Source organism: Curcuma longa, chromosome 4, assembly GCF_044706935.1.
Source record: "Curcuma longa cultivar G26 ecotype Majalengka, Jawa Barat chromosome 4, ITB_CL_G26_1.1, whole genome shotgun sequence".
NCBI lineage: Eukaryota > Viridiplantae > Streptophyta > Magnoliopsida > Zingiberales > Zingiberaceae > Curcuma > Curcuma longa.
In genome coordinates, this window is record NC_133864.1 from 4,552,877 (window position 1) to 4,565,331 (window position 12,455).

Consider the following 12,455-nt stretch of genomic DNA (forward strand, 5'->3'; position numbering starts at 1 on the left):
AGTGATTTGATAGGGTGGCCGGAGACGACAAAGTCTAAGCCAGGCCCATGACTTAGTCCACATAGAATCAGATCATGATATAGCATAATTATTATCATCTTTTCTTCTGAAAAAAGTGAAATCTGCCACTCTAAAGCCCCTATATGATTGATTTCATGATCATATATGAAAAAATAAATTAAAAAATTACAGTTTGTCACGACAAAGGAGTGTATTGTCTCAATTATCATCGATAGTAGAAGGGATGAATAATGATTTATAAATTAAAAGTTTGATTTTTAATTAATATTTTATTAATGATATATATTAATTAAAAAATATAAATATAATATAAAAAGATTACGAGTCACAAATTTACTTAATTATAATTCTTGGAGCTAGTCTTAATTCAAGAACTATGAAAGTTCCATTAAAATTTCTCCGTCGAAAACGATTCAAAGATGGAAAAATCTCGTATAACGGTTGAATGTAAAACTATAAACACAAACTGAATGAGAATAAAAATTGAGTGTGTATTCATTTCTACTTCGAACTTCAATCTATTTATAGCATTCACCTCGATCTGATTATTATATGACATGACACTTTCGGGCTTCTGAAAGGTTTCCGGACCCCTGGACTCGTCGAAACCCCACCACTTGGCAATTGTCCGGCTCTTAGCCTTTTAGGCATCTGGAAGGGATCCGGACACCTAGAACCTGCTGACGTGCATATTACCCTCATCCATTCGACAACGACTCGCAGTGACCTGAAATGAGTATCTAGAATTTATCTAGGCGCCTAGAGTTCACACGCCTAGAACAACTCCAGACATCTAGAAATGGTCAACCTTACCCTCCTTCGTTCTGTCTTGGTTGTTTTGCTCAGTTTTCCTTCCGACTTCTCATCCCTCAGATGCACAGAACCCGTCTGTTTCTTTCCCGTACCATACTTTTCGCTCGCTTGGGTCTTCTGCCAAAGTTTATCATCTGAAACATGTGTATTATCCTAAATCCCTATATACTTATACACACATCAAATATAACTCTGACTTAATTTTAGAGTTATTTTCATTACACATTAAATTCCACTAGGATAGTAACAATCTCTCTTTTTTTTATCTTTTGTTCAAAGTATCATGTGAAGTTTTTCTAATGATGATTTAGGGAATCTACTTGATCCCTTAGCTTTAAATTTTTATTTTTAAAAATTTTAAATTCTTCTTTAGGCATGCACTAGCTAATTTATTTTCTAACTCAATATTGATTCGTTTTAACTCCATGCATTTATTCCTTACTTGACATAATAACCTAGATAGCATTTTAATTATGTCATATAATTGATTAGAGAGTAGGTTACATATCTCATTTACTGTTTCTGATTCATCAGTTGAGGCTCCCTCTGCACTATTGCTCTCTTCGAATGAGTCAAACTCTTCTTCTTCATGGTTTGCCATGAATGCAAGACTAGCTCTACGCTCAGACTCTGATTCTTGTGAGGAAGATGTGTCACTCCATGTTGCCTTTAGGTTTATATGTTTGGGCTTCGTCTTATCATTCACCTTCTCTTTGTTCTTCTGCTTGAGTTTAGGATAGTTCTCTTTGATATGATCTTCTTTATCATAGTTGAAGCATTTTATCTTCCTTATCTTCTTCTTTTTTAATAATTTGGTTGCTTGTCTCCTATCAAAGTTATTAGTCTTAAAAAATTATTCATTTTTCTTACCAAATAGGATTCTCTATCTATGTCCAAGGATGTGTTCGAGTCTGACTTGCTCCCTTTTGCTTGTAGAGCAATGTTGCGATTTGATGTCCCTATTTCTTTCAAACATACACATCTAGATTCGTGTCATTCTAAAGTAGAAAATAAATCTTCTAAACTACTTACCTTTAGATTCTTCAAAATATAGTAGGAATTTACTATAGACATCCATTATGGGATCCGTGGAAAAGCATTCAATGCATGCCTCAGAGTGTCTCGATTTAATACTCGTTCATCCAAATTCTGAAGATTTATTAATATCTCCTTAAGTCGTGCATGTAGCTGAGCCACTGTTTCCCCCTTATCTAGCTTTAGATTGCTTAGTTGATTTTTTAGCAGATCTCTTCTAGCTAGCTTGATTTTCGAGGTGCCTTCATGGAGCTCTAGGAATTTTTTTCAGAGTTCTTTGGTAGAGATGTAGGTGCTAATTTGGTTCAGTTTGTAGGACCGATCGACGCGCTAAAGGAGGGTGAATAGCACTCGTTGCTTTCATTCGTTCGTTCTTTCTATCACATATACTTGTTGCGAAATTAGAAAATAAGACAGGGGACTTACAAATTTACTTAGTTCCTAACCTCGTAGGATTAGTACATTCAAGGCCTATATACGGAAGACATTCGTAAACTAGTGGTCTCATTTCTGGAACTTTTTTAGTGGTGGAGAAACTCATCTTACAATCCAAATAATAATACAAAGTAAAGTACAATAGTAAGACTGAAAATAAAATCAAACTCTCATGTAACCGATCTGAAAACCCTTGAGCGTGTTGCACCTTTCCTGGAACTTCCCCGGTCGCACGAGCAGGATGTCGTTCACTTCAGTAGCACCACACGATGAATGGTTGATGCAAATTAGGATTGTTCCTTGTGGTACAAGTTTGAGGCCCTTATATAGACTCTTTTTAAACGCCTAGATTCTTATGCGAGCGCTTAGAACCGATCCTATCCTGATCTAGTTCCTTCAGCCTATCAGGGTGGATTCTTCTTGATCCAAGCGCCTGGACCATCCAAGGGCGCCTGGATTGTCCGAGAGCCTGAAGTAACATCCGAGCATCCAGATCCAGTCAACTCGAGTTTGACCTAAGTTGACCCTGGACTTTGTTTGGCTACTTTAGCTTGCTCCTCTTATGTTTCTTCAGTCTTGTTTCTAGCTCCTGGTTCCTGCAAGATTAGCATACAAACAAATAAATAACCTAAGCCTACCTTAGTCCGTCTGACCTACTAGGCTTACCTAAGCCTTACTTTGTAGATCTAACCTACTAGGCTTACCAGTGTCTAACTTTCAATTAGGACTAGTCACTTCCATACTTAGACTTCCCATCTGCCAAATTAAACATTCAATCACCCTTGACCTATTTAGACTTTTCCCTTGTCTAACCTCCAGTTAGAACTAGTCACTTTCATAGGTAGACTTCTTACTTGCCAACAATCCAGTCACCCTTGACCTGTTTAGACTTTTCTTTACCTAACCTCCAAGTCGGACTTTCTACCTAGCTTCACTCACCAGGACTTCTCCTAGCCTCCAACTATGACTTCCTCTGCCTAGCCTCCAGCTAGGACTTTTCTTGCCTAGCATCTAACTAAAACTTGCCCTATCTAGCCTCAATTGGGAGTTCTCCTTATCTAGTCTAACCAACTAGGACTTTTTGCTAGTCTTCTGATCAACCTTGACCTGACTAGACTTCACTCACATTAAAATATTAGATCCTTTTTTATCAACCCTTGGTCAAACAGACCAGACTTAGCTGTATTATCAAACATTGAAACTCTAGGGACAAACTAGTACTCCTTGCACCAACAATCTCTAGGGGTGAGCCAAAATTTGATTAAACTGAATAAATCGATCAAATTTAAAAAATTTGTTTGATTATTTTAAAATGAACTTTGACATTTTACCTTTCTCCCCCTTCATTTTTGCCGTACTCCCATGGTAGTTATTCATATCGAGAGCAAGCTTGCTCTGATACCAATTGTAGGATCGGTGAACACGCTAGAGGGGGTGAATAGCGCTCGTTGCTTTCGTTCATTCTTTCTATCACATATACTTGCAGAGAAATTAGTAAATAAGATAGGGAACTCACAGATTCACTTGGTTGCTAACCTCCCAGGATTAGTACATTCAAGGCCTATGTACGGGAGGCATCCGTTCAATAGTGGTTTCCTAACCGAAACTTTTTTAGAGGCGGAGAAACTCGTCTTACAGTCCAAATAATAACACAAAGTGAAGTACAATAGTAAGATTGAAAATAAAATCAAACTCTTGTGTAGCCGATCTAGAGGCCCTTGAGCACGTCACACCCTTCTTGGAGCTTTCCCGGTCACATGAGCAGGATGTCATTCATGTCAGCAGCACCATATGATGAATGGTTGATGGAAATTAGGGTTGTTCCTTGTGGTGCACGTTGAGACTCTTATGTAGAATTTTTCGGGCGCTTGGATTCTTATCCAAACGCTTGGAACCAATTCTATCTTGATCCGGTTCCTTCGATCTATCGGGGTCGATTCTTCCTGATCCAGACGCCCTGACCATCCAGGAGTGCCTAGACCATCTGGGCGCCTGAAGTAACATTCGGGCGTCCGAATCCAATCAACTCGAGTTTGGCTTGATTCAGCTGCTTCGATTTTCTCTTTTTATGCTTCTTCAGTCTTGCTTCCAACTCTTAGTTCCTGCAAGATTAACATACAAATAAATAAGCTACCTATGCCTACCTGTAGTCCATTTGACCTACTAGACTTACCTAAGCCTTACCATGTAAGTCTAACCTATTAGGCTTACCCATGCCTAATTTTCAATTAGAACTAGTCACTTTCATAGGTAAATTTCCTACCTGCCAAACATCCGGTCACCCTTGACTTGTTTAGATTTTTTTCTTGCCTAACCTCCAGTTATGACTGGTCACTTTCATAGGTAGACTTCTCACCTGCCAAACATCCGATTACCCTTGACCTATTTGGACTTTCCCTTGCCTAACATCCAGTTAGGACTTGCTGCCCAGCTTCACTCACTAGGACTTCTCCTAGCCTTCAACTAGGACTGTTTAACCTCCAACTAGGACTTCCTCTGCCTAGTCTCCATCTAGGACTTCCCCTGTCTAGCCTTCAACTAGGACTTTCCTTGCCTAGCCTCAATTGAGACTTCTCCTTGCCTGGTCTAACCGACAAGAACTTCTTGCTAGTATTCTAATCAATCTTAACCTGACTAGACTTCACTCACATCCAAATATTAGGTCCTATTTAAATCAACCTTTGGTAAACAGACAAGACCTAGGTGTATTGTTAAACATCGAAACTCTAGGGACAAACTAGTGCTCCTTGCACCAACACAATTCTTACACTGGTAAGACACTTATTAGGTGGAACTCTATTTAACCATTGATGTCTAATTTCCGCAAGCGCACGGATGTCGTCAAGTAATAATATCGATCCACAGGGATTTGTTTAATCACCAGACGATGTGTGATGTTTAGTTATCTAGACGAAGTAGGTCGATCAAATGAGAGAATTTGCTACGTGAGCTGACGAGAAGTAAGGTTGGCTAGTTTTGGAATTGGAAGAAATCTCGAGATAATGGTTTCCCCACTTCAACGATCAATCAGAAGATAAGCCTTCCCTCTCCATTAACCCTTACTGATGTTTTGACGGATATCCCCATGTTTATCCTATACTCAATTGAGGGCCCCTTTCAGGATCTTCCTCAGTTGTACTTACCTAAAGCAATTCTACCTTCGTTGGCATTCGAGCGTAGGTGATCATAATCAGCTAAGAGGACCTGTCACGTGACCTCCGCAAACCTCCCTAGTCTTACTGCCGCTTCAGAGTACAATCGAATTGGGCAAGCTCCATTAGGTACAGGGATTGTTCATGAGAATTTCTCTTAGGACCGAACTCCCTCCTTCATAACAAGTAACACAGGTGGTCATAATCAGCTAAGGATACTGTCACACGAATCCCGCAAACCTCCCTAGAATATCTTGTCACTACTTCTAGAAGGAACAATCCTAGATGATATTCAGAGTTCCGGAAATAGGGTTCACCGTTACGTACATCCCCTAACTTCCTAAGATAAACAAGACTTTTCGCTGAAACCACGTCAACACCAGATTCGGATTAATGAGAGAGAAGGCAAGATATCAATCAAAATCAATCATCAAAAGGGTACTCCCAAATCTCGAGATTAAGTAAACTACTCCATAAACAAAAGTTCACAGCACGACATGAAAATCCAAATTAAGCATCCAACCATCAAATACAAGATGTTACCAATCCAAATCTCAATGCAAACGTTTCTGATGCGTCCAGATGCTCCTCTCCAAAGCCTCCTCCTTCCAAACCCTATTCCAGCCGCCAGCCCCCCCTTTAGGTTTTCTTTCGCAGCCCTTTTATAGCTTCCGTGGTTTTAAACACGCCCGTGCTGATCAACACGGTCTGGGCGTGCTAAACTCTGAGCAGAAAACGCAGCTTCACATCTGACTGAGCTGGCAGTCGACACGGCCGTGCTAAACAGCACGGTCAGGCCGTGTCAATCTCTGGGCGTCACACAGCATCACTCTGAACAGCTTCACAGCAAACAACACGGCCGTGCTAAACAGCACGGCCTGGGCGTGTTGAGCTCTGGGCAAGCAAGTCTGAGCAGCTCCACTTCGTCGGCACGGCCATGCTGTTTACCTGACAAGACAAAACACCACACAAAGACATGTATCCAAGGGAAAACAGAATAATTAAAGAGGCAAAAGCATAAACCGCCAAATAGAGTGCAATATCCTATGTTATGCTCATGAAATGTGGCCAAATCAATGCTAAATAATGCTGATGAACGCACATGTTCTCAATGCATCACACCCCCACACTTAGACTTTTGCTTGTCCCCAAGCAAAGCAAAACAAAATCAGCAAGAAGACATAATAGGTGTAGCATGAAAGTCATGTTCCTTAAAAAGCCAATATCGCCCGATCATACAGATCAATCATGAGCTACATTCACAAGAAAACTCCCATGTTGTTTAATTGGAATTCACAAATCCAGTGGTATAGCCCTATCATGCATCAATATCAAGCACAGTCAAAATATCATCTAACATACTCATCCCCCTCCAGCGTGCGGCACTTACCTGCCTTACGCTAGGTTCCTCCCTCTTGAAAGTGCTTTGCACGGTCCACATAAGGTCTCAAAGGAATACTCGGTATCAAGGGAAACACAACAGATATTTCCCCAGTAACCTAACTCGGTCTCAAAGGGGTATCTTATCAGTTTCCACTCACGACACTGTTTTTTTTTAATCCCTTTTTTTTTTCTTTTCTTTTTTTTTTTTTTTTTTTTTTTTTTTTTTTTTTTTTTTTTCACGACACTGTATTATTTTTTTTTTTTCGGGATCTTGATTTTTCCAGATGAGCTTCCATGATCCGAGTTTATCCAGTAACCAAAATACGGTCAAGAGGTCACCTTGGAGGGAAGATTTTGTACTGTTCAATGAGGCATGACTATGACAAGAAACATCAGCAATCTAAGGCAAGCATGGTGTGAATTAAAAAAAATTAAACTAACACTAATGATCTTCTTGCAGACTAAGCTCACTACTTGTCATCATGAACCAGGGATCTAACTCATTAAGAACCAGGAAACATTCAGCTACACCACATATCATAAAATGCCAACTACCAACGAAACAACTACTGACGATAAGATGCTAACTACTGACAGAAATAAAATGCGAAGACTGTAAAGGAAAGAACGACTTATGCACATGTGGAGTAAGAAAGAAAGGTTGTAAGTACATCACCGAGGAGGGTTGTTATCTCTCCGGGGAAAAGCTGGAGGGTGTCCCCCATACCAAAGGCGGGAGTAAACGTTGTCAACCTGCCGGCTAGTGTTTGCCATCAGAGCCCGATGTTCCTCCTCTCTTCTCCACTGATCCTCTTGCCTTTTCCTTTGGATCTCTTCCTGAGTAAAGTAATTTCCAGCCTGTGTGAAGAAACCTTCAGCGCGCGTCATGAATTGCTCTGATCGTTGGTAGCGCTCTTCCTCTACGCGGCTTCGCTCCTCCCAATAGGCCTTTTGTGTAGCAAGGTCATCTTGGATAGCAGTAATGGAGGAGCGGAAGTCTGAAAAATCCCAAGTGGAGGTACCTGCAGAAGACTCACCAAAAGCAAAAGAATGTCTAGCAGGTTCAGGAGCAAAATGTGGAGCAGGTTCGGCGGGTTGTGGAGGTGGTGCGTGCTGCCCTAGGTTAGTCATTCGCCAATTTGCTGGCTGCCTAATCGTGGTTTGCTCGGGGTTTGGGAGTGGTAGCGGGGGTTGATCCTTTAAAACCAAACAAAATCTTCCTTGATGGGTGCTGATCATTTTCATAGCTATGCATGCATTGAGATCAATGGTGGTAGGAGATCCTTCCAAAACATTCAATCCCGTCAAATCATATCCTAGAGCTAGAGCAAGATGTGTGATCAGACCACCTGTACTATATCTCCCGATGCACTATTTCCCATTTTCACTAAATGTCTAATAAAATGGGCACCAGTATCAAGATTAACAGAATTCAGCATAGCCCACAAAAACATAAGTTCACTCTGCCTAACCACTCCATCACTTTCTCCTCGACCAAAGATCGTCTTTGACATCGTTCTATGGATGTACCTAAAAACCGGATTTTGCAAAGCAGACGATTTTGACCTAGAAGAATCATACCGTCCATTGTCGATTGAAAGTTGATTCCATACTTGACCTTCATTAAAATCCCTATGTATTCTTCTTTCACCTCCCAATGGTAAACCATAGCACATGTTAAATTCCTCAAGATTCATATCATGCTCTTCATTGAATAGCCTAAAAGTAATCCTCCCTTCTCCACAATCTCTTCCTTGATAAAATTTCTGCTTCCACCGAACTCAAGAATTCAAGGGTTATTCTAGGGTAAGTGGGATAATGTAAACTCATGAATTCCTCCCATCCTACATTGTTAAACATCCAATGAACATCGTCCTTAATCCCTAGGGTTTCCAAGGCATGCTCATCAATATATTTAGTGGCAACTATCCTCCTTTTAAATAATGCATTAAATCGTAAACGATGCTCTTGATTTCTAAAGATTATACCAAGGGGATTGTCGTTACCTTCGTTGCGTGCTTTACCCCTTTGTTGTCCGGTGGAAGAGCTTGCTTCTCCTCTCCTTGTTCTCTTTGACATGGTTCGCAGCCTTGAAGTGGAGAAAACACTTTCTTGGACTTGGAAACTCGATGGTTGAGGGAATCCGGGCGGTAGAAGGGAGCTTTGAGAGGAGAGGAAAGAGGGATGCGCGCTGAAGAGAGAATTAGGGCCGGCACGGGCGTGGAAAAACGCTTCAAGTTGGCTTAAATACTGGAACCCTAGATCGCGGCACGGGCGTGTTGGATGACACGGTCAGGCCGTGTCGTTCTCTGTACACTTATTTCTGGAAAACAAAACCTGGCCGTTTATTGCTTTGACACGGCCGTGTTGGATGACACGGTCAGCCCGTGTTGAACTCTGGAAAAACTCCTGTGAAGCGGTGGGCGTCGACACGGCCGTGGTAAACAGCACGGTCAACCCGTCTGTAACTAGCCATGAATCTAAAAGAACGGGTGCACCTTCTCGAAAAAGACAGCAAAAGTTGAGCAAGAGAGTTTTGGTTTCTAAGTCTGCTACATCTGAACCTCTGTATATTTGCAGAACACACATACTCAAAATAACTCTCAGAGAAGCTACTCCATCCTGCAGCAACAAACAGAAGTGAATACGCATACTACGACACTATCTAAAGTAATCTAATACATACAGAGAGAGCAAATTAAAGGGGATAATAAACAAAGGAAAGGCCTGAATCATAATTATAGACATGCAGGTATGCAAAAAAACACGTAAGAAATAAAGATGTTACAAGGCTCTAGAAAATACACACCTAGATTTGATTTCTACTGCATATTAACATCTTGTAAACGAGCACACTATCGACGAAATCGAACAAAGCAAGTCGCTATTCACTCCTCTAATAATGTCATCCGTCCCAACACTATTTTGATAGAAAAGAAGAAAAAAGATAAACAATTAACATGAATGAAGGTAAGCCAATTGTACTTTCAAAAATAACAAACTTTGTAATAATCATAAAAGATTATAATCTTTCAAACAAGAAATCAAATCAAAGGTGTGTCTTTAATTAGTTCATTAGGCTTAAAATTATAAGAAAACAGGAAGGCCAAATTGAGCAACGGAATATTACAAACCCGGCCCCCTTAAGGAAGTTTAAGACAGAACATATAACTCATTCTCTACAAATTTACGCCAATTAAATTGACTCATTTGTCAACAGATTGGCATGTAACTAGTAACTACGTACACTTAATTCTTTTTTTTTCCATCTTATTTAAATGCTTAGGTAGGTGGCATTCATTAGATATCGATCGATCGATCGATCGATCGATCGATCGATAATTAAGTATCTTCTTTTTGCGATATGACAACTTCAACTTGGAGGGGGTTCGAAAGTTGCCTTGAGGTTATAGGAGGGAGAGGTTGGAGTTGAAACGCAATTACCTGATCGATGACCCAGACGATGGTACGAGCTAGGAAGGAAGCAACGCCAGCCACAAGCTTAATTCGATCGATCCATCGACCATTTCTCAACTCTCCTCGCATCACACAAATATCACCGAAAGCTTAATTTGACTTTTGATCTCATCAAATAGGACCATGGAAAAATGTATCAAAATTCCATGATTTCCGCTAGAGAATTTGGACTTTATATTCAAATTAAATGAAATTTAATTAAATTTAGTCAAAAGTGTTGAATATCTTCCACACTTGAACGCGATTTGTTTGGTTCTAGTGAAGAAGATCATCAATTGTGTTGTGAGAAGACTCTAAAGTCACAAGAAGTGGGAGAGCAAGATTTGTCAACAAACATGCATATGAAAGGTTATTCACTTTTAAAATTCTTATCATAATTCTTAATATTTTTTAAAAAAAATTAAAGTTGGAAAACTCTTGGGGCAAGTTTGATTTAAGACTATCATGCATAACTTTGATTATCTTATTATCAGATAATCATATAATTAATATTATGGAGAATAAAACATATATAATTTATATTGTTTGGTTCAATCTTAAGTAATGCGATATAAATTTGTTTATTTGGAGGTTTTAGTATATAACTTAGTTTAGTATAGAGAATTGTATCAGTTGTCAAATCGATGATCTATGAATGTATTTGCTTTAAATTTTGAAATTTGACAGTCACCGCGACTATTTATGCATGTGTTGTAATATATCAAATAATAATATAATAATTAATAATTAAGTTTGATAGAAGAAAAATAAAATAAAATAATAATAATAATATTATTATTATTAATGGTGATATAAATAAATAAATTTGGATAATATTTTAGAATTTTTTTGAAATAATTTTGTTGGTATTTAGATTAGATCTATTTAATATATATTAATTAGGAGTTGATGTTGGGTTGCAAAGGTGCAAACATAGTCCCACATCTATAACACATGGAAAAGATCATGGGTTTAAAAGGATGAAAGATATCTCCATTGGGATGAGGCCTTTTGGGAAGAGCCCAAGAGCAAAGCCATGAGGGCTTAGGCCCAAAGTGGACAATATCATGCCATTGTGGAGATACAGACATCCTTTTGGACCCTACAATTAGTATCAGAGCGAGGCCGCTCTTCACCAGACTAACCGTCGGATGAGCCATGATCCAGATCTAACCATGTGGGTTGAACCTTAAAACAAAGGAAGTAGGGGCTCCCGTGTTTGAATCAAGAGGACCAGACACTGGGCAGGAAGTCCTAGTAGGTCGAGTGGACCGAGGGGCAGGAAGTCCTGGTTGCGGCTGGGCAGGAAGTCCTAGTAGGTCGAGTGGACCGAGGGGCAGGAAGTCCTGGTTGCGGCTGGGCAGGAAGTCCTAGTAGGTCGAGTGGACCGAGGGGCAGGAAGTCCTGGTTGCGGTTGGGCAGGAAGTCCTAGTAAGTCGAGTGGACCGAGGGGCAGGAAGTCCTGGTTGCGGCTGGGCAGGAAGTCCTAGTAGGTCGAGTGGACTGAGGGGCATGAAGTCCTGGTTGCGACTGGGCAGGAAGTCCTGGTGGGTCGAGGATTCAGACATCAAACGGAAGCTTTCCGTTTGAGGGGGGCCTGTGGTCCTTTGTTTGAGGGGGGGATTGTTGGGTTGCAAAGGTGCAAATATAGTCCCACATCTATAACACATGGAAAAGATCATGGGTTTAAAAGGATGAAAGATATCTCCATTGGGATGATGCCTTTTGGGAAGAGCCCAAGAGCAAAGCCATGAGGGCTTAGGCCCAAAGTGGACAATATCATGCCATTGTGGAGATACAGACATCCTTTTGGACCCTACAATTGATAGATTCAATCAATCAAAATTTTAATAAAAAACCTAAGTTAAAAAAAAAACCTCACACAATTGTACCTCACACATGCGATCGTGCACCCGTCGAGCCACCTACCACCTCCAGCGAGCCGCCTGCCACCTCCAACGAGCCTTCCACACGAAGGAATGATGGCAACGCCAAGTTCGTACTATTTGTCAGCCTTCCTATTTATGAGACCGAGGAGCCATTGCTACAGCTAGCCCCCAGCGAGCCTTCCTCAAAAAGGAACGGCGATGACAGTGGCATAGTCAAGATTTTCAATTAGGAGAGACGAATTCAATAAATTAAAAAAAAATATACGATACA